Source organism: Pseudonaja textilis, chromosome 9 (genome assembly GCF_049901715.1).
Source record: "Pseudonaja textilis isolate UNSWEBS1 chromosome 9, rPseTex1.2, whole genome shotgun sequence".
Taxonomy (NCBI): Eukaryota; Metazoa; Chordata; class Lepidosauria; order Squamata; family Elapidae; genus Pseudonaja; species Pseudonaja textilis.
In genome coordinates this window covers 1,231,449-1,253,132 of record NC_141998.1, presented here as the reverse complement: position 1 = coordinate 1,253,132, position 21,684 = coordinate 1,231,449, and the positions used below count along the sequence as shown (strand labels likewise).

The 21,684-nt window shown below is 43.3% G+C and overlaps 1 protein-coding gene across 2 annotated transcripts in view; it reads right to left on the bottom strand.

The window, feature by feature from the left end:
• The window catches only part of SLC23A2 (solute carrier family 23 member 2), a 56,824-nt gene extending 40,547 nt beyond the window's left edge, over positions 1-16,277 (bottom strand). The window contains exon 1 of one of the 2 annotated variants that reach the window (XM_026715130.2): positions 16,147-16,277. The gene's annotated coding sequence lies outside the window, so the exon portion shown is untranslated. Of the gene's footprint in view, positions 1-12,661; positions 12,731-16,146 lie in introns of those variants that run through there. The other variant, XM_087938804.1, reaches the window with a different exon arrangement.
• Between the last annotated feature and the right edge of the window lie 5,407 nt (positions 16,278-21,684).

Below are 21,684 nucleotides of genomic sequence, written 5' to 3'. Positions count from 1 at the left end.
CTCAGGGTCTTAGTTCCTCTTCGCTATCAAGTTTATCTTCATAACAAGTGATATTTGAATATAGTCTGTTCAGGGTTACTCCCAACCGTTAAAAGCGTTGTATCGTTCCAACTTTCTTCCTTAGAAACGCTGACGGTAATGCTCGTGTCAGGTGTTGAAAGAATGGTTTAGCATTACCTTGGTGAGGTAGTTTAGCCCCACCCACCCACCCCATTTTTTCCCCCAGCTGTTCTGAAAAATCCTCTCTCAAGATTATCACCCCGGGGACATTACTGGGCCTTCCTCAACTCCACCCGTCCTTGAGTCAGCAGAAAACCGCCCTGACATGAACTCTGCTGCCTTCCTTGCTGATCCCTATCTTGTCTTTCTTCTGACTCAGGACCAACTAACTGTTTTGGGCTGGTTCTGCACGTGCAGCCTGAGGCAGGCAGAGCGACCAGTTGCTTCCTCTGGCTCTGCCCCAAGCCAATCGCAGCCCCGTGCACAACTCTAGACGTCACCTCTTTTAACCCTCAGCCGACCAATCTGGGTTATGGTTTAAAGGTTATGAACTGGCTCGAGAGGGCTTTTTTGTTGGGGGGAGAGGGGGGGAGGAGACAGACATGTGAAGCTTCCTAAAATTTAACATCAACTTTGTTATCTGGAATGAATACATCCGGTCAAATCTAAACGTTGGCCATTGCAACTTTTTAATTCAAAATGTTATTAAATAGCAAATATTAAAGTATTCTGATCTCCCTACAGACTTTAGATTTGTTTGTATAATGAAGGGTTGGTTTAAGTTGGAAGCACAAGACTGACACAGACACCAGATAAATACTCAGACCTCTAAAATCCCACCTACTCCAAGTACCTACAGACACACACACACCCAAAAAGCAAGATGTCCTTTCCGTTATTCTATTGGAGGAAAAATATATAAACTTTCCCCAAACAATGCAAATTTACTTCCTCCTGAACACAAATTATAGTGTGTTAGTTTAGATGTAAGAGGAAACCAAAAACTGAAAGCACTGTTGTGCAATCCTCTTGGAAGTAATTACAATTACAATTTGCCATTTGAGATGCTATCTTATTTTATGTAACCAGGAAGGAATGAAGATCTTCTGGCTCATATATTCATATAGAGTTCATTTATTATGCTATGGCTTGAACAAACCACAAAATGAAGCTCACATTAAGAGCTGAATCCTAGTTTATGTTAGAATTTCAATCCAATTCACACAAACATGAATCCAAACAGCATTTGGGCTCACAAAGATGTGTCTGGACATGTCAGTCAGTGTTTTATGTACCATCCTTACCATCAATCTACGCAGATTTGAAAGGCTAATGTAATATTATAATAAAATGATTACTTTAATAAGACATTCAGCATTCTTAACAGCCCTTTTATTATTAGCACAATGGAGACACTAATGGCTTGGTGTAGCTGACTTCTGAGAGAGGAAAAAAATTAAGTGTCCTAGTTCAGACGATATACTAAGCAAACCATAAATAGCACCATTAAATGTTTTTTTTATCTGCATCTGATAATGGCTGGATCCAACGAAAGCAATCATAGTGGCAGGCAACAGTTACCTGCCAGATCAGAATCCGGAAGAATTCTACACTCTTCAATCCAGCCCTATTGTCAAGCTACATTCCTCCTTTTTGGCATTTGCTCAATGGCCAAATAGCCAAATGAGGTCTCACTTCTCCTTCTTTGAGACCACAGGCTATTATTCCCACAAAGGGAACACTTATTTGAACACCTGGACTGCTGAATATGGGATTGTATGCTTGTTTACCACTTTGCACCTTAGGTAAATCATAGGTAATAAGACCTCGCACTTACATTCTTTTTCCTGCAAAATCTCATTCATGGAACCTCACCAGCGTTTAAAACTTGGTTTTCCTGTGCATAATCCTTTTCATATAAAAGGCTCGTTTATTCATTCAAATTTGTTTTCTCTTTTACGCTTCCCTGCTTCTCTTAAGACACACAGGAGAGCTTCCTTCTCCTCTGTTGGTTTAGCAGGAGAAATACAAAACTCTTAGCTAACCTGAGAGCATGGAAACGGGAGCGGGGTTACTCTTGCAGTAGCGCTGCCAATCCCCGTCCTTGCAGCACACCAGAGAGCAATGCTTCCGAAGCACCTGACCCTCAGACGGGCACTTGGAGGACGCTTGTTGGAGCTCAGGGGGACACAGAAGGAACAGGAGTTGCCATTCCATAAATGAAAGCTATTCTACTTGCCAAGTAGGCGACAGTTTGCATAGCTGGATACACAAAGACTTCCTCCCTTCCTTTACACCTGACCAACATCTCTATAGCACTGAGCAGAGCACCCTGGATCCATGTAAAAAAGGTAATAAGTAACTGTGGAAGATTCCTCTTATCAGCAAAACTGGAGGTTTAATAGTCATGAGATGTACTACAATAAAAGATGTTCAGCTGGATATAGTGGGTGGCAGGAATATTACAAAGCGCCCTAACTTCCTCCACCATAGGGATATCACTTATTAATAAAGTACACTGCTCAAAAAATAAAGGGAACCCTTAAACAATGTAACCCCGAGTCAATCACACTTCTGTGAAATCAAACTGTCCACTTAGGTAGCCACACTGATTGACAATCAATTTCACATGCTGTTGTGCAAATGGAATAGACAACAGGTGGAAAGCAGAGGCAGGTAGCAAGACATCCCCAAGAAAGGAGTGGTTCTGCAGGTGGTGACCACAGAGCACTTCTCAGTTTCTATGCTTTCTGGCCGATGGTTTGGTCACTTTTGAATGCTGGCGGTGCTTTCACTCTAGTGGTAGCATGAGACGGAGTACAACCCACACAAGTGGCTCAGGTAGTGCAGCTCATCCAGGATGGCACATCAATGCGAGCTGTGGCAAGAAGGTTTGCTGTGTCTGTCAGCGTAGTGTCCAGAGCATGGAGGCGCTACCAGGAGACAGGCCAGTACATCAGGAGACGTGGAGGAGGCCGTAGGAGGGCAACAACAGCCTTTGTGCAAGGAGGGATAGGAGGAGCACTGCCAGAGCCCTGCAAAATGACCTCCAGCGGGCCACAAATGGGCATGTGGCTACTCAAACAGTCAGAAACAGACTCCATGAGGGCAGTATGAGGGCCCGACGTCCACAGGTGGGGGTTGTGCTTATAGCCCAACACAGTGCAGGACGTTTGGCATTTGCCAGAGAACACCAAGATTGGCAAATCTGTCACTGGCGCCCTGTGCTCTTCACAGATGAAAGCAGGTTCACACTGAGCACATGTGAAAGACATGACAGGTTCTGGAGACGCTGTGGAGAACATTCTGCTGCCTGCAACATCCTCCAGTATGACCGGTTTGGCAGTGGGTCAGTAATGGTGTGGGGTGGCATTTCTTTAGGGGGCGCACAGCCCTCCATGTGCTCGCCAGAGGTAGCCTGACTGCAATTAGGTACTGAGATGAGATCCTTGTGAGACCATGTGCTGGTGCGGTTGGCCCTGGGTTCCTCCTAATGCAAGACAATGCTAGACCTCATGTGGCTGGAGTGTGTCAGCAGTTCCTGCAAGACGAAGGCATTGATGCTATGGACTGGCCCGCCCGTTCCCCAGACCTGAATCCAACTGAGCACAACTGGGACATCATGTCTCGCTCCATCCACCATCGCCATGTTGCACCACAGACTGTCCAGGAGTTGGGGGATGCTTTAGTCCAGGTGTGGGAGGAGATCCTTCAGGAGACCATCTGCCACCTAATCAGGAGCATGCCCAGGCGTTGTAGGGAGGTCATACAGGCACGTGGAGGCCACACACACTACTGAGACTCATTTTGACTTGTTTTAAGGACATTACATCAAAGTCGGATCAGCCTGTAGTGTTTTTTTCCACTTTAATTTTGAGTGTCACTCCAAATCCAGACCTCCATGGGTTGCTAAATTTGATTTCCATTGATAATTTTTGTGTGATTTTGTTGTCAGCACATTCAACTATGTAATGAACAAAGTATTTAATAAGAATATTTCATTAATTCAGATCTAGGATGTCTTATTTTTGTGTTCCCTTTATTTTTTTGAGCAGTACATACATTCTGACATTATAGAAATAACTGAAAGGAAATCTTAACTATAATGTTTTACAACTTCAAAATCACCACTCTCTGCAAACTCTGATCAAATAGCAAAATGTAACATTACTAGGGTTGGAACTGGAGAAAATAACCTATTAAGTCTCACTGAAATTTTTTTGAATAACTACATAACAGCATACCGTGAGCCCAAGATTCCTGCACCAGTTGGGTTATAAATATCTATAAACATGGCACTGTAATGTAACAGACCTTATTTTTACATTTTATAAAACAAATCTCAGAAACCTCTTTGCATTACTAAGCAGAATAGGACATTTTATATGTATTCATTTTATAACAGTTATACTCAAAAACTCGCAGGTGTTTGTGGATGGAGGTGATTTCAAAATAACGGGTGAGGAAGGTCCCACTGTAGTTGCTTTGTTACATGGGGAATTATTATTGCAAAACTATACCATAATTACAGATAACCATATTTGGAATTACAGAATGAAGAGAACTTGGACAGAAAAGGAAGATGGGAGGCATTCCATTCTCCGTCAAAAGTAAAGCAAACGTTATTTCCTGTTTACATATCCTTGAGCATTAAATGCTATTTACACAGGTGCTTACAAAGGACTCCTGTTACAAAACTACCCGAACGTAAACTGCCCCACATCATCAAGTGAGCTAAGGAGTTGAGGATAAACTTCAAATCCTGCAGAACAACAAGTAGTCCAGAACATTATGTGGACTTCTTGAAGCCGCCTTCTGCTACGTTGAGGAAGTTGGTGGCTGTTCTCGGTCATTCCTCCTCTATCTAACCAGCTGTCCATGAGACATGTCAGGCCAACATGTTCACCTGGGAGCAAATCCTGAATCCCAGATGCTTTCCTCGGCTTACAATAGTTCATTTATTGACCACTCAAAGTTACAACAGCACTGAAAAAAGTGACTTAGGATCGTTTTTCACATTTTTTTTCACACCTTTTTCAAAATTTGGCTTTTGGGTGACTAACCCATATTTATGACGGTTGCAGTGACCCGGGGCCCTTTTGCAACCTTTCAGCAAGTAAAAGTCAACGGGAGAGCCTGATTCACTCAACAACCATGTTTCTAACTTAACAACTGCAACAATTCACTTAACAACTATGGCAAGAAAGGTCGTAAAATGGGGCAAAACTCACTTAGCGACATAAACGTTGGGCTCAATTGTGGTTGAGGACTGCCTGTAATCAGTCTGGCATCCAACAGCAAGATGGGCTCTCAGAAAAGCCGCCTTAGTTAACAAAATACTGAATCCTAAATCATACAACATATGTGTCAAAGGCTTCAGGCCCTAAACAGAACGCTATTTCTTCCCATTTTAACCATCAATAATCAGCATTACAGGCTGTAATGAGAGGGACTGACCTCAAGCCACCCAGGGACTTTCCATGGTAAGGATGTATGTGAGCCCGGACCTTCTGAACTTAAGCCAAGCAAGCACCTTAACCACAGCCACCTTCATTGTTCCTTTTTAGGAATAAAGCACTGCTGAGAACTCCCATTCAGACAGGAAGGCAAACTTTTCCAGCTTGCCAAATGGGATATAATCTCTTGCTGCCAGAGGATGCTTTACACACTGTCACTAAGCCAAACCAAATATGTAAACTGTTTGATGGTTTTATGCAATCAGTGAAGTTTTCGCTCTGTCCAAAAGGACAAGTGGTCCTCAGTCGGCAACCTTCCCAACAAGAAACAGGCACTGCAACTGGCAGCTGCTCTGTTTGACGGTCAAGGGTCCCCACCCGGCTACTGATCTCACACAGATTTGATGGCTCAGGCAAAGGACCGAGATTGCCCCAAAGCTTCAGTTAGAACACTACAGCACAGCAGTATTTGCTGCCGATCGACCATTTGGGGGAACAGATTTTGGCCCAATTTAGCAAGGCTTCCTCATGTGGAGAAATGGCACAGCAATCTGTTGACTTGCCATCTCTGTGTGCGGAGAAGCTAAAAAGGAAGCTAATTTTAATGGAAGGAGAGAAAGGGAAGCAAATTCTGCAGGTTTTACATAGAAGGATAAGATTTGATATGCAACGAAAGATACTAACTTGGAGGTAAGAATTCCTCCGTTAAGACTTGCTCCACGATTATGTTGTAATTGTATTTGTGAGTGACTTAACAGCAACTCATCTCTCACAGCTCCTCCCAACTGCTATGTGGATTATACTCTGGCAAAACTGGACTGTAAGTCTGTTTCTTTCACACTTTGTTTTTTGCCTGTACATTTAAGCAAGAGTGGACAACATTTAGAGTCACTCAAACGGATCCTTTATAGAGGAACTTTGCTTCTGCTCTGTTTACATATCTCGTTTTGCACAGTACCTACCACTTCAGAGTAAACTTTGAGAAGGTTCAGAATTCTGCACAAAAAAAAAAAAAGGAGCAAAAGCCTGGTTGATATTGGATTTGATTTAGCCGACAGGTGAATTAAGCCTCAGCACAAATCAGCAAGCTGGAAGTCAAGATGATTGAAAAATGACAGCGTGATCTCTCTACTATTTGGGGACAGGAAGTCTCATTATTTTAAGGTCTGAGACGCAAGGTATAAAGAGGACTGTTTCCCAAATAGATGCTGCTTAAGACTTCCTATGAGCTGGCTCTCTAGGTGCTATCTTGGTTCATCTCATGATGAGAACCTACAGAAAACAGGTACAACCAAACATAACCAGCAGAGTAAACATTTTTGACAGATTAAAATATTGTCTCATCCACAAAGAATGCAATCTAAGCTAAGAATCTAGGCTACCTTGCTAAGTGAAAAGATTGAGTAACAGTAATGCAAAGATAGCTTGCCTAATCTCAAGGTAAAATATCCACTTCTGTGCATGTGCCATTACCGATATTACGGATACACTTAAAGAATTCTGCTATCGGGAACAGTGCTCTGCGAAGTATTTGAGAACGGAGCCAAATTCCAAAAACCTTGGTTTATAATAAATATACCATTGGCAAAATGCAAGAAAAATTCCAAGATATTTTTTTTTAAAAAGTGGCTGCTGTCGCTATTTCTGGCATAAACCCATAGCAAAAAGAGTTTTAAACTGTAACTGATTATAATATTAACAATAATTTAAGCAATAATTTACACAATTATCTTTCCAAGGCCACGTTGTATTTATGTTTATTTTTGTCCTGGGTCACTAGCAAGGTTGTTCTTTGGTGGGAAAATCAGCGTGCATTATGGGGAAGAAGAATCCTTGCAGGGCTGAAGAGAACTTCTTCAAATGTCATGACCCATTAAAGAACCATTAAGAAAGCTCATCATCCTTGAATAAAGCTTTCCTGATAAAAAGTAAAGGATGCAATTATGTCGCCTTTACTTATTTTGCAAGTGGGATGACAAAATTGGGGATTTCTTAGTGAAAAAAATTGAACAGTGAGAAAGCATAGATAATTCTTATTTGAGCAAATTCAGTGTTTTCAATCCACAGCACGAAACAAAATGAGGTGGCTGCACTAAGCAAGTGACACTGAATACAGCAGACTTGGAACACAATAAACCAGAAGGGAAAAAGATCCAAACATTTAAACAATTTGTTCATTTCAACATCGCTTGCAAATACAAATTTCAAACTAACTCTATTCTTAATTCTCTAACAAAACATCCACTGAATTTTTCAAATCAGATGACAGAATATTTTGGATAAGCCAAAGACATCAAATTTCCCAAAACTTTTGCTGCCTAATTATGGCTGGGGTTCCCTTATATCAGAACTGCCAACTTGCCTATTTATACAAGAACGGCCATCATATAACAACAATTATTTTACTTAAAGGCTTTCCTTTAAGTTATTAAAGCCCTAGGTGTGGCTGTATTGTATAGCCCAATTCAAGCATAACAATGAAATGAAACATCTGGAAGATAAAAATATTGCTTTTAAAATAGCAATAAATATCGGGAGTAATATCTCAAAATTTGTGTTTGTACTTTTGAACATGCTAAACTAGCAACGATGGAAAAAAGCAACAGTACAAAGTAGACCCCAGTTCTAATAATTTTATTTTCCGTAAATTTCATTAGTGACTACGTTGAAAAGAACTGAAAAATGTAAGTTTTTGATTCTAAAATTAAGCTTCAATCAAGGTAAAAGCATCTTTGTTGTAGTGAAAGAAATGCTTAACCTAATATTCAATAACTAAAGGACCTTATCAAAAGGGGAAAAAACTTATATACTGTGTTAAATCATAAAACAATTTATTTTGGCTTAGCATATGGGAATCCGGACAATGTGTATATTCAGACACAGATTAAATTTATGCCCACTTTGGTTTCAACAGTTTCTTGAATAAATAAATCACAGTAACTAAACTCAGATACCACCATTTTCAATTGTGGATTTACCTAATATATGAAACTAAAACTCAACAATGACATTATGGGTTGATATATATGAATTAAATCTCTATATACAACTACACATTATTATTTTGCCATATTCAAAACATCCCTGCTCCCATCCTCCAAGTTCTACTGCCTACTACTTTTTTCATCCATGATGGAAAAGGAATTTGTTTTCTTTGAAATGTTCTGAATACCAGAAAAGCCAATGGAATTCCCACTGTCTATTTCTGCATGAAGGTAAATGGAAGTGAAGCCATTCCAATTATACACCTGTAAAGGCAGTTAGCTAAGTACCTAGTTGCAAAAGGGCAACGGAAGCCATCAAAGTCTTAACCAGGATGAACTCTTGTCTAGCTTTTTTGACCTCAGCCTATGCTGGCTAAGTGCTGCCATCTCCTGTGGCTATACACAAATATATACACATACACAATATATACACATCACACCCACACCCACATCACTATATTCTATTAAAATTTTCCAGTTTGTCGGTATGTAATCTTTAACGGGGGGACAGGATGCATCTTAGGGCAACAATTTTTGAACCAAGGCACCTCAAATGGGGTAGCTTAGAAAACGTGCCCCCAAAGTCTGGAACCTGTGACTCCCATGGAACAGAAATTTTACAAATTTTATAAAACATTTCAAGACATAAAATGTATTACAAAACATCTTATGTCCCAGAGACATAAAAGACGTACAACCAAAGACAAAGAGCCTGTTGTCCCAGTGGTTAGAATGCATTATTGCAGGCTGACTCTGCCCACTGCCAGGAGTTCGAACCTGACAGACTCAAGGCTGACTAAGCCTTCCATCCTTCGGAGGTCGGTAAAGTGAGGCCCCAGACTGTTGGGGGAAAGAGGCTGTAAACCACTTAGAAAGGGCTGTAAAGCACTATGAAGCAATATATATGCCTTATTGCTATTGCTATATACATTTTTAAAACTTTGGCTCCCCTCATCCTACTAAACTTCCAATCACCAGGATTTTAAAGCATAGTTTCTCATCCTCGGCCACTTGAAGACATGTGAATTTTAACTCCCAGGATTCCCCAGCCAGCACGTCTTTAAGTCGCCACAGTTGGGAAAAACTACTCTAAGAGCACACCTTGTCCCACTCAAAAGAAGGTTCTGAAGATCCCTATATAAAAGTCATTGATAGTTGTGAGTCTGGATATGGTTGTGAAACTTTCTCTAAGCTTTCAGCAATCCAGTGTCATAAAGGTGATTCGAGAAAAATACAAATCATCAGGAATAAATGGTCATTCTTGGCAAAACTGCTTCCCAACAACAGCGAACAAGTATCCAAGAAATCATCTAAATGAAACTGCTGGAGGAGGACTTCATCAATGGGGGGGTGAAGCATGCTAGTGATCCCCAGCTATGTATGCCCCCCCATCCTAATCAGAGCAGGAAGTCCAAGTCTTGAGCTGGTGCCTGGCGGCTTTTGAAGGACTGGATGAGGTAGAAGAGTTTAGAATGAGTCTCAACAAGAGAGGCAAGACTGTTTATTTAGAGGACTCATCTGGATAGGACTCTCTGCCAGTTGCAATTAGCTCATTTGATATGTCCTAATAAACTCTGGATTCCTCCCCACCCTGAGATGTTAAGGAAGCCAAAGCCTCAATGCAGAACTTCTGCTTATTTATTGCATGTATAACCGTCATGTTGGTTTACTTCAATTACAAACAACAAGAGTCGTTTAAATAAAATATCAAGAGTTGCAAGTAGAATATGTAAGTATAAAATTAAGTAAGCATCATAAAAATAATCAAACCAGATGTCATACCACTCACCATAGGCCCTCCAGAATAGTTCTATTTTCAAGAGTTTCTAAAAAGGCTGAGATAGTGGTGGGCAACTTAATTTCTAAACTAGTCTATAGAGTAAGATTATCTTCAATTATCTATCCTCGGAGATTATAACAGCTCATTCCTGTTTAGCATTCTGAAAGGCTATTGAGACAGCATTTTCCTTACCTTTCAGAATGCAAGAGGCAACATAACTATGGCAGCTCTTTGAATGGGGACTGATTTTAGGACCTCATCTTGTCTCTCTGTGTTGCACATTTAATGGTTTCATGAGATGTAACTTGTCAAGAATTGTTCTATCAGGTGGCATACAAATATCAAAAATAAATAAAAACCAGGAATCTGGACTCTAAGTCGGCACATAACTTTTATCAGAAAATGGGATTGGTGATACAGTAGCAAAGCAGCCACTGCTTACCAAATACCTTGTCTCAAATTTGCCAAAAAGCATCGTGACTATGCAAACTCGTCTAAATGACCCAACTGCGATTTGAATCCAGGACTTAAATGACTTTCTTCTAATACAAGCACATACCTTTCAGTATATACAGTATGGGGTGTGGGTGTGCATCTGCGCGCATGCACACACACCCACACGTTAAGTAATGTGAAGTAATGAAACTAAACTGCACTAGAATTTCATGAGCTTCTACCGAATAAATACTGCACTGTATTATTACAGCATTATTTCCGTCTGCTGTACAGTATAGAATGTCCTATATTTCATCCCAGGCAGCAGGTGGCAGCACTGAGGTAGCCTTGACTGATCTCAAACATCTCTAGGATCAGGCCTGCTTAGTCCTTCCATGGGAAATATCCAGACAATCCCAGGGTCATACCCTAACCCTGGAAGCTGGAAAAAAAACACTCAGGAAAGACTACAGCAAATGACCTGCCTGTTGTAGATGGGGGAACGTGCCCATGGCTGTCACCGGGAGCTCAGTTCTACTAGAGACAGACTGTGACTTTTACTACTGTACTTTTTAATTCCCAATCTACTCAAAATGGCTAACAGAAAAAAGCCACATACAGAATGCAAAATATTAAAATTAATAGATGTTGGGCAACTAAAATAACTTTAAATAAATAACTAAAACATAAGCTTAAACGATTTTGACACTTATTATCTATTAATCTTAATTAATAAGTTAAAATATCATTTTAAGAACTTGTGCAATGTAGTCATTTTTCTTCTGCATATTTTCCCTATAAAGAAAATCAATCTGTAGTATAATGAGAAGTCATTGTTTACATTATAATCAGATACTACTGTCATTTTGTACAGAAACAAACTGTACTGTAAAAATTCTCACTAGACTTCTATACAGATGTGGTATTCAGCAGGTTCTGACCAGTTCTGGAGAACCGGTAGCAGAAATTTTGAGTAGTTCGGAGAACCAGCAAATATCACCTCTGACTGGAGATTTTGCAGTATCCTTCCCCTGCCACGCCCACAGAACCAGTAGTTTAAAAAAAAATTGAATCCCACCACTGCTTCTATAATTCTTTGAGAGCCCTGGTCACGCAGCGGTTAGAGTGCTATTGCTATCAACATTTTAAAAACAGAACACGTTGCACTTATGCCAAATTAAGCATATAAATTTCTGTTTCCATGTTTTATTTTGTTCCCAATTTAGCCCTTTGAGCACCTTTGTATTTATTACTTATTAATTTTTATGCCGCCCATCTCCCCTACAAAGTGACTCTGAATGGCTTTACAGATTTATCATTGATTCTTTTATCATTTCTCACCAATCCAAGCACTTTTCAGGTAACGTGTTTTCTTTTTTAGGTAAACTCAATCAGCACATCTTTTAATGATTTGTGCAGTTCCTGGAATATTTTTGCATTATGTTATTATTACAACCCTGCCTGCATAATATTCTTTAATAATTATGCAAAATGAATTTTCAGTGAATTCACCTCATTATTTTGAGGATTTGAAAAACCATCTGACCGTAGTATATAGTTCAACATGAAATACTTTCAGGTCAGAAACATCTCTGAGAAGTTTAAGAACTTTTCCGGAACATCAGAAGCTCTGCAATTTTTGAAGGCACCGAGGAATTATTTTCAAAACAATGACCCAACAGGACATGGGTTGTCTAGGTTTTTCGGTTTTTTCCAGATTCTCGGGAAATATCCTGATTTGTAAATGATTAACCAACCAATAAACTTACTCCAAGATAGCTAATATTTCTATTGTCTATTGTTAAAACATGTCACTCTTTCTTCCAGGCTGTCAACACTATTACAAACTGCAAACATAATCCTTTTAGAACCACTACAAACTATGTAAGATGACTCTGCTTTTATTTTGTAGGTTTCCCAGGCTATCATTCTGCTGATTCAGCTCTGTGTCACCATTCTCAAAACTGAATACTGTAGTCATGTCTCATATACTGAGATGTACACACCAGGTTGCATTATCTTTTTAATGTAATATCCCCCGTCATTCTGGGCATTGTTCTATTTCTTATTGATTCTGATGAGAAGAAAAAGTTATTAGACTATTGCTTAAACTATGGGTTCATTCTCTCATTTTCAAGATTGAATGGATATAAGCAAATGGTTAGAACAAATCATTCACCTAAAAAATCATAACACAAATTTAATAATTACGAAGTTTCAAAATACATTCCCTCCTGCATCAAGACAGAATACAAAAGTGACCACGCTGTTTATAAGATGGAATATTTGATTAAGTAGTAAGAATAACTAAGATCAAACCATAAAACCAGAGTGACTGAGAAATGAACAGCGAGAAAGTCAGAGATGGAGTCACTGTGTTGTTATTCTTAAGGTAAAGATCGCAAATATGCAAGTCACACAATTAAAGATCACAAATATGCAAGACAGACAATATATTTACTAAATTGACATCAACAATCACAAAGTAATTAGAATTCTACAGGCAACATGATATTCAAAAGCATTTAGAGAAATCAATCCATTCATACTCAACAGTGGTTCTTGTAGAATTAATATTTACAGAATTGGGCAACAAAGTCTCAGTGAAAAATACCATACTGTGTAACTAAAATAGCTTATGGTTTCAAAAAGGTCTGCTCTGCAGTGACAATCTTTCCCTGGGATTTTCTTACTAGTTCCAGATGGCTTTATATAATATATTAAAGTGTGCTAATACAGCTCTTCTGTATTTCTATGTTACTTAAATATCTGGCTACATTTTTATTGGTCAACGATGAAAATAATTTCTAGCTATTAGTATAATGCTTCCATTTTACATCAGACTAAATATTACCAACTCAGCTTGGCTAAGGTGGATTTGTCCTGGGTGGTATTTAACTGGGATGGTATAGGAAGTTCAGCAGCAGAATCAAACTGAGAATTCCACAAAACACCCCTGAAAACAACCAGGGGAAACCATTTCTGTCAGGAGAAAAACTGAGTCTGAAGGCAGGCTGGCAGAGGTTGGGCTCGACTCAAAGGCAACTTTGCTTTAAAAAGGTCCCTTACCAAGAACCTTCCGTATAGATTAATTAAAATCCAATACACTGCTAGCAACTTACCTGATAAATTACTGTCCATAGAAACAAAACCATCAAGAACTTATCAGAAATATAGAAGAGTGGGGGAATATAAAAATCACACCCCTTAGTATGGTAAAATATCAGATCTTAATAAATGTAGGACTAAAGCCACACGGACGGAACTCAGGTGCGTTATTCAGCTTTCAAAAAATGTGCAATATTATATTTTTTCCCTGCCTGGAGAACCCTATGAAGTGGGTTGGGCTAAGAAAGAGTGACTGGCCCAAAGGTCACCAAGCTGGCTTGTAAACCTAAGGAAGGTCTAGAACTCATACCCCCACCCCACCCCCGGGCCGCTTTTAAGACAGAACCTTCGCCATTCCAGGTAGATATTTAGATAAATGGATGGATGGAGTATGAGAGAGAGACAGAGATAGCAGTCAGATCTTTATTATCACATGTATCTTTATACTTTTTGGATATATGCATATTATACATATATACATATATGGAGTGTATATGTGTGTGTGTGTGTGTGTATACACACACACATACAGTATGTATATATACACACACATATATATTATATATATACACTGTGTGTGTGTATATATATATATATATATACACACACACACACACACACACACAGATACACATACTGTGTGTGTGTATGTATACATATATACACATATACACTATTTGTTTTCTGAGTTTTCTTCACTCTGAGAAGCACAAAGCCGAAGACACAAGCCTGAAGATGACGAATGACATTTTGTCGAAACGTCGCCAAGACACTTCCAATTTTACGCGGGAGAAAATCGGAATAACCAAAGATCCACACATACAGTATATATATACTATATATATACACACACAGTGTGTATATATATACACATGTATGTGTGTGTGTGTGTGTGTGTGTGTGTGTATGTTTTCTGAGGTTCTCGTGGGTATTTGTATATGGATCTTTGGTTATTCGGGTTTTCTCCCTAGATACTACCAATCGTACGTGGGAGAAAACCGAATAACAAAGATCATATATATATATATATATATATATATATATATATATATATATATATATATATATATATATATATATATATATATATATATATATATATATATATATATATATATATATAACTATAACATGCATTTAGACACACACACTACATCTAAGAAGTATAAAGATACATGTGATAATAAAGATCTGTCTGCTATCTCTCTCTCTCTCTCACACACACATATTCCATCCATCCATTTATCTAAGTAATTATTTATCTGGAATGGCGAACATTCTGTCTTAAATATACACAGAGAGAGATAGACGATAGAAGATGGTAGATAGACAGATATAAATAAGGTAGATAGATAGGATACACGTAGAGAGAGAGAGATACCTTAGACGTAAAGCTACACATACAATATAAAAGATGCACAGTGGGTACAAGGCAGACCGAAGAAGACGCGGCCTCCGCAAAGCGGGATGGAGGTTTCCCCTCCTGGGCTGCCTCCCTCGGATGGGGACGGATTCCTCCTCCTGAGAGCGAGCAGCCTCTTCCCCCCCCCCGCCCCCCCGCCCACCCCACAGGCCACCGCCTCTCTCCCCCCTCCCCTCCCCTCCCCTCCCCAGGAGGCTCCAGCCACGTGCCGGGGAGCCGCTCGAGATCGCCCGGCCTCGCCGCAGGTGAAGTGGCCGCCAATGCCGCCTCCCCCCGCCCTCCTCCTCCTCCTCCTCCTCCTCCCGGCCACCCCTTTGGGGACAGAGGCAGATGGAGGCGGACGCGAGGGGGAGGACACCCGCCCCCCTCCAATAGAGGCATATCCTCCCCCGGCCTGGACCACCCACCCCCAAGCCCCCCTCTTCTCTCGGCCCCCAAGGCCGCCCTGGGAAGGCACCGGCCCTTCGGCCGGGGGGTCTCAGCGGCGGCTCCATGGGGGGGACACATACGGAGGGCACGAGGAGGCTCGGGCGGGGGGCATCGATCCCGGAGGCCGAGGCGGCGGCGGCGGGGGTGGGGGGGGGCGGGCAGCAAGATGGCACCGCATCGCGGGGAGGGGCAGACCCCGTTGGAGCCCCCCGGCCCCCGCCTCAGCCAAAGGGGCGTGGCACCTGAGGAGGAAGGCGGGCGACCCCCGAGCCTCCAGCAGCCGGAGCAGCGACCCCGAGGGGGGTGAGGGGCCGAAAGACAGGATGCCCAGCCGGGTGAGGGGGTGCGGGAGAGAGAGAGAGAGAGAGACAGAGGGACACCTCGTGAGGTAAACGCGGAGCCGCCGGGGCGGGGAGGATGGGAGCGGGGAGTCCGCGCCTCAGGGAAGGAGGGCGGGCGGGCGGCCGGCCGGGGGTGAGGGTCGTCAGCCTCTCCCCGCCCCCCCGCCTCGCTCTTCCCTCATCCCTTCACCTGCCATCACGGCGAGCAGCGGCTGGAAATGGCGACCACGGCGGCGCTGAGGCGGAGGAGCCGGACTGGCGGCGGCGGCGCCGGCGGATCTGGAGCGCGCGCGAGCCTCGACCCGCAGCGGCCTGAGGGGGAAAGGGGGCGTGGCTCGGCCGCGCGGCGGAGGAGGAGGGAGGAGAGGAGGGGGCGTGGCTCGGCGGAAGGGACCCGCCCTCGGAGTGTGGAGCGCGCGCGACACTGCTCGGCCCCGCCCCCCCGTCGCCTTGGCGTCACGTGACCCCCCGGCCGGCCGGGACCTTGCCGGGCTGGGTTCTTCCCGCTGTGGCTGATGGGTCGCCCTTAGCCGGCTGCGGACGATGGGGGAGCGGTCCCCCCCCGCCTTCTCTGCTTTTTGCCAAGGCGAGCGCGCCTCGCCAAGGGGAAGAGAGCGAGCTGGGGAGGGGGGGGAGCCTGGGAGTTGCGATGACGTCACGCCGTGACGTCAGCAACTGCAGGATGCGCAGTGCTGGATCTGTGTGTGTGTGTGCGCGTGTGCAGCTGCTGCTCTCCTCCATAGATCTTCGTTTATGCATTCAATATCTCGCTTCCAGGCGACTCCAGGTGGATTGCAATGAAATGCATAACAATTCCCCCTACCTTGGCCCCTTTTAAGACTGGTGGGCTTCCACTCCCAGAATTCCCCCTCCAGTCATGTTACCTCAGGAATTCTGGGAGTGGAAGCCCACAAGTCTTAAAGGGGCCAAGGTTGGAGACCCTTGCCCTGTAAGACTTAAGAGCTGCCAGGCGTAATCCAACCACTGGTCCACACAGCCAGGAGATCGGCTCTTCTCCCCTGGCCTGGGTCCCAGGCTCCGTGGAGCTCTGGTTTCAAGAAGCAGTTCTCCGCTTACCACCACAATTGAGCTTAAAATGTCTGTTGCAAAGCCCCGTGGATTGTTAAGTGAACCGCATCTACAGAGTTGTGCAATCAGTGATAGGCAACACTAAGAAAACATGCCTACATATATGAGTTTAATGAAGCATAGAGAGTGAGGGTAAGAGCGTGAGGGATAAAATAAGGTGGGGCAGTACAAAAGAAAATATTAAATTAGGATAGAGCTATGATAAAATCACCATAATATAAAGAATTCTATATTCTATATTATTTTCTATATTCTGTTCTATATATTCTATGTTCTGTTCTATATATTCTACATTCTGTTCTATATTTTATTCTGTATTCTGTTCTATATTTTATTCTATATTCTTTTTCTATATTCTGTTCTATATTCTACTATATTCTATATTATTTTCTATATTCTGTTCTATATATGGCGCCACAGAGTTGCAATAGGATGTTATAATGCAATATCTAAGGAAGCTAACCACTAAGCCCTGTAAGTCCTAAAAGGCAGGGGGTCTCCAACCCTGGCCATGTTAATCCTGTGGATTTCAGCTCCCAGAATTCCCTGGCCAACTGGGAGGTGCTGGCTGGGGGATTCTGGGAGTTGAAGCCCGCCAGGCTTAAAGTGTCCAAGGTTGGAGACCCCCTGCTATAAGGGATACCTTGATGAGTTTGTCAGTGTTAAAACACACTGGCCGAATACAGACCCACTTTTTTTTTTTTGCAGTATATCTGAAGGCTATTTATTTATCATTAAATTCAAGGGGAAAATCGTTTTCTTCCACAGCACGACGACTCTCAGTTCCACTTCCCTATTCTTTTATTGGAAGAGTTATTTTGGAGCTGTGCACCACGCGATATGCAAATCACTGCCTTCAGCTTGCTCTGCGATTATTAGTAGGTTGTGTGTGTGGGTAGCATCATCCTGGTGTGAACTAGCAATCGGGCCGCTGAATTGGGCCCCTGTGCAGACAAAACAGGAGCCGTTGTCATCAGGATGAAAGCCAAGACGATCACTTGGTGACAAGGATGAGAGTAAAAATGTACTCATTATCATTTCTGTAATTGCTGATATCAATCAATCAATCAAATCAATGAGAATAGAGCTGGAAGGGACCTTGGAGGTCATCTAGTCCAGCCCCTTGCTCAAGCAGGAGAAGCTATACCATTTCAGACAAGTGGCTGTCCAGTCTCTTCTTGAAAACCTCCAGTGATGAAGCGCCAGTGGTGGGATTCAAAAAAATTTACTACCTGTTCTGTGGGTGTGGCTTGGTGGGCGTGGCTTGGTGGGCGTGGCTTGGTGGGCGTGGCAGAGGAAGGATATACTGCAAAATCCCCCTTCCCTCCCCACCCCTCTAACCTGCTTTCCAGCTCCGTTCTCCTGGGCAGGGCAACCCAAGGAGACCCACCCGACCAGCTGGGACTCAGTGGGAGGCGGAGAAGAGATGGGGGCGGGGCCAATCAGAGGCGGGATTGGCCGGTTCTCTGAACTATTCAAAATTTTCACTACCGGTTCTGCAGAACCGGCTGAATCCCACCTCTGTGAAGCACCCACAATTTCTGGTGGCAAGCTGTTCCACTAGCTATTCCTTCTTTCAAAGCCAAACATGGCCTTCCAGTCAGCAAAAATTGCCCATGCCTGTCACATCATGGTGTAGCCTTGGAACTCATACATGACTTTTTATCTCTTTTTGTCCTTCACGTTTCCTGTTCCCGATTTATATCTTCTTATCGTAAATCGTAAAGCCACGACTGGGCAAGGCCAGGGTTTGTGACGTGGAAGAAAATGCCAGCGGCAAAAATTTATATGCCAGGTTGGTTGGTTGGGTGATTGGTTGGTGAGTTAAGCAATTTTACTATCCAGACCAAAGAACAATTCCTGGTCAGAACAAATCTTAGGAATGGTCTCAAATTTATCAGCAAGTTAAGCATGGGGATAAAAAGATGGATTAAAAACCATAACAATTCTGCACTGCACATCCAACCAATTAGCCAACCTTGTACAATGGCATATGCAGCTGCATTGTGGGCCACGCATAAATGCATAAATTTTTTATTCCTGCAAAAATAGTATTGTGTGTGCTAGTAGAATACAGAAGTTGGAACTGCAGTTTGTAGTGGTTTCCAAATGCATTTTGGAGCGTCGACATTTATAAGTGAGCCAATTTTGCAGTGCTTTGGTTTTTTTTTTAAGTCACGGGAAGGACTGTTGCTTTACAAAGCTTTGACTGCTTGATTTTGTTATTGGGATTTGCAAATGAGCATCAGGAAGAGAAATGAGCTGCATCCAGTTGGCATAGATGGACCAGTAAAAAGCCCACTGACTCTCTAAGGTCTGTTAGAGCAACCTTGAACTTTGCTGGGCTTTGTGTTCAAAGTCTGGCCAGTTAACTCCTCATGTTTACCTATAGGCTTGTTTAATAATGATCTGGTCAATAAACTGTATTGTATGAAATTGGGTGCATGCTAATCTATAAAACCTGGTTTATTATTACCACTAACCAGAGCATCTTAAATTCAAGCCACAGGATTATCTTGTACCTTGGGAAGTAGAATGTTCTCTCTCAATTGCAATGATGCTTAAAAGAATATGGCATTTCCAAGCATTTAGGATAATAATAATAATAATAATAATAATAATAATAATAATAATAATAATAATAATAATAATAATAATAATAATAATATGCTATTATTATCCTAAATGCTTGGAAAGTGTTTTGTGAATTCTGGGAGTCGAAGTCCACAAAAGTGGCCAAGGTTGGAGATCCCTGGTTTAGAACACCAGCTGGCTCTTTTGGGGGAGTGGGTTGTCCTTACATCAACAGGGCCGTGACCCCCCCCCCGCCCAGAGCCAGCCAAGTGGGTTGAGCAAACAGTCCAAGGTTCACACGCATTAGCTGGATTACAGCATCAGGGGGGCCCCCATTTTTTTTTCCTCCCCTCCTGCAGGAGATTTGAGGCCCATTCAAGATCCGTTGCAAAGGAGGTTGGGTGTTTTCTGCCCAGCTGGTCTTTAAGAGGCCACAAGAAAAGAGTGGGGGGGTTGGGGGGGGTTGGGGGGTGAGGGGGAAGAGGTGTACGTGTTGTTGAGCTGCAAGAGAGGCCCGAAGAGAAGGGAGGGCTGCCCAGGGCTCTGTCGGGTCTGTGTAAGAAGGACACCGCCTGAGACGGCCACTCACTCGCTCGTTGGAAGCCCAGCAGAAGTGCAATCAGAGAACCCCACCTGCTCTCCGTATCATCGTGACAACGTCCCCACAAAGACACCAGATGGGTATCCTGCGCCACGCTTTGACTTTTCTCCCTTCCTCGGCTGCCTTAGCAAAGCTGAACTTCCGAGGTTTTAAGGCGGCTCCAACAGAGATCCCAGGCGCAACATCCGCCCTCTGTCCCGAAGAGTCCAGCGCCAGGAATCATCAGAATAGAGCTGGAAGGGTCCTTGGAGGTCTTCTAGACCAGCCCCCTGGTCAAGCAGGAGATCCTATATTCCATTTCAGACAAGGGACTGTCCAGTCTCTCCTTAAAAACCTCCAGCACCCACAACTTCAAAGGTTCACTGTCCTCGCTCTGAGGACGTGTCTCCTGAATTCCAGGTTGCTTCTTTCTCTCCTGGATCGGTTTCCAACCCTCGTTTCTGGTCCTGCCTTCTTGGTGCTTTGGAGAATAAGTGTGAGCCCTTCTTCTTTGGGGCAGCCCCTCAAATATTGGAACACCGCTATCCTGTCACCCCTAGTTCTTCTTCTCACTGGACTGGAGCTGTGCAATTCCTACCACCTTTATTCTAGCCTGCAAAAGAAATGCTCAGCACTGCATTCGGTTTTCCTGTTCTCTTCCCATCCCAAGGCTCCAACCTTACACCTTCCAGAAGCATCGCCCACCCACCCACCCGGCCACTCCCAGCCTGCTGGAAGGAAAATGCTGTATATCTTGACCTTAGTACCCCCACCCCCAAAAAAACACCCTGCTGAAACGAAGCTGAATCATCCCCGTATCTCAGCCAGCTGGGCCTCTGGGAAGCGGGTTTTGCCGGCAAGAACGAGGCCATTAATGCAGGAGCACCTCAGGCAGGCGTGGAAACCAGCTGGGGAGGGGGGCAAGGGGGGGCTTGGAAGTGGGGGAAAACAGGTCATCGGTGGGAGGCAACGGAGCCCCCTCTTGCGTCATGTTCCCTGACCGGGGATTCATTCATTAGCCCAATTAGGTGGAAAGAAAACGGACTACATAACCCTTCCCCGTGTTGATCGCGGCTAGGTACGTCTATCCCCAAAGCAAGCTGACCCTGCACAATGCAATAAATCATGGGTGATTGAATCAGCAGACAACGGTGAGCCAAAACAAACAGTCGCCTCGGGTTTCTGTGTCCCTGTGTGACTAGTTGGGGCTCACTGGATAAACGCAATTTGCTGACTTCACACAGAATGCCCAGCTGGGATAGAACATCGCAGGAGGAAGAGGAAGGAAGGAAAGAAGGAAGGAAAGAAGGAAGGAAGGAAGGAAGGAAGGAAGCAGAAGTAGGATTCAGCCGGTTCGGACCAGTTCTGCAGAACCGGTAGCGGAAATTTTGAGTAGTCCGGAGAACCGGCCAATCCCACCTCTGACCGGCCCCGCCAACCCCCATCTCTTCTCCGCCTCCCATTGAGTCCCAGCTGATCAGCAAA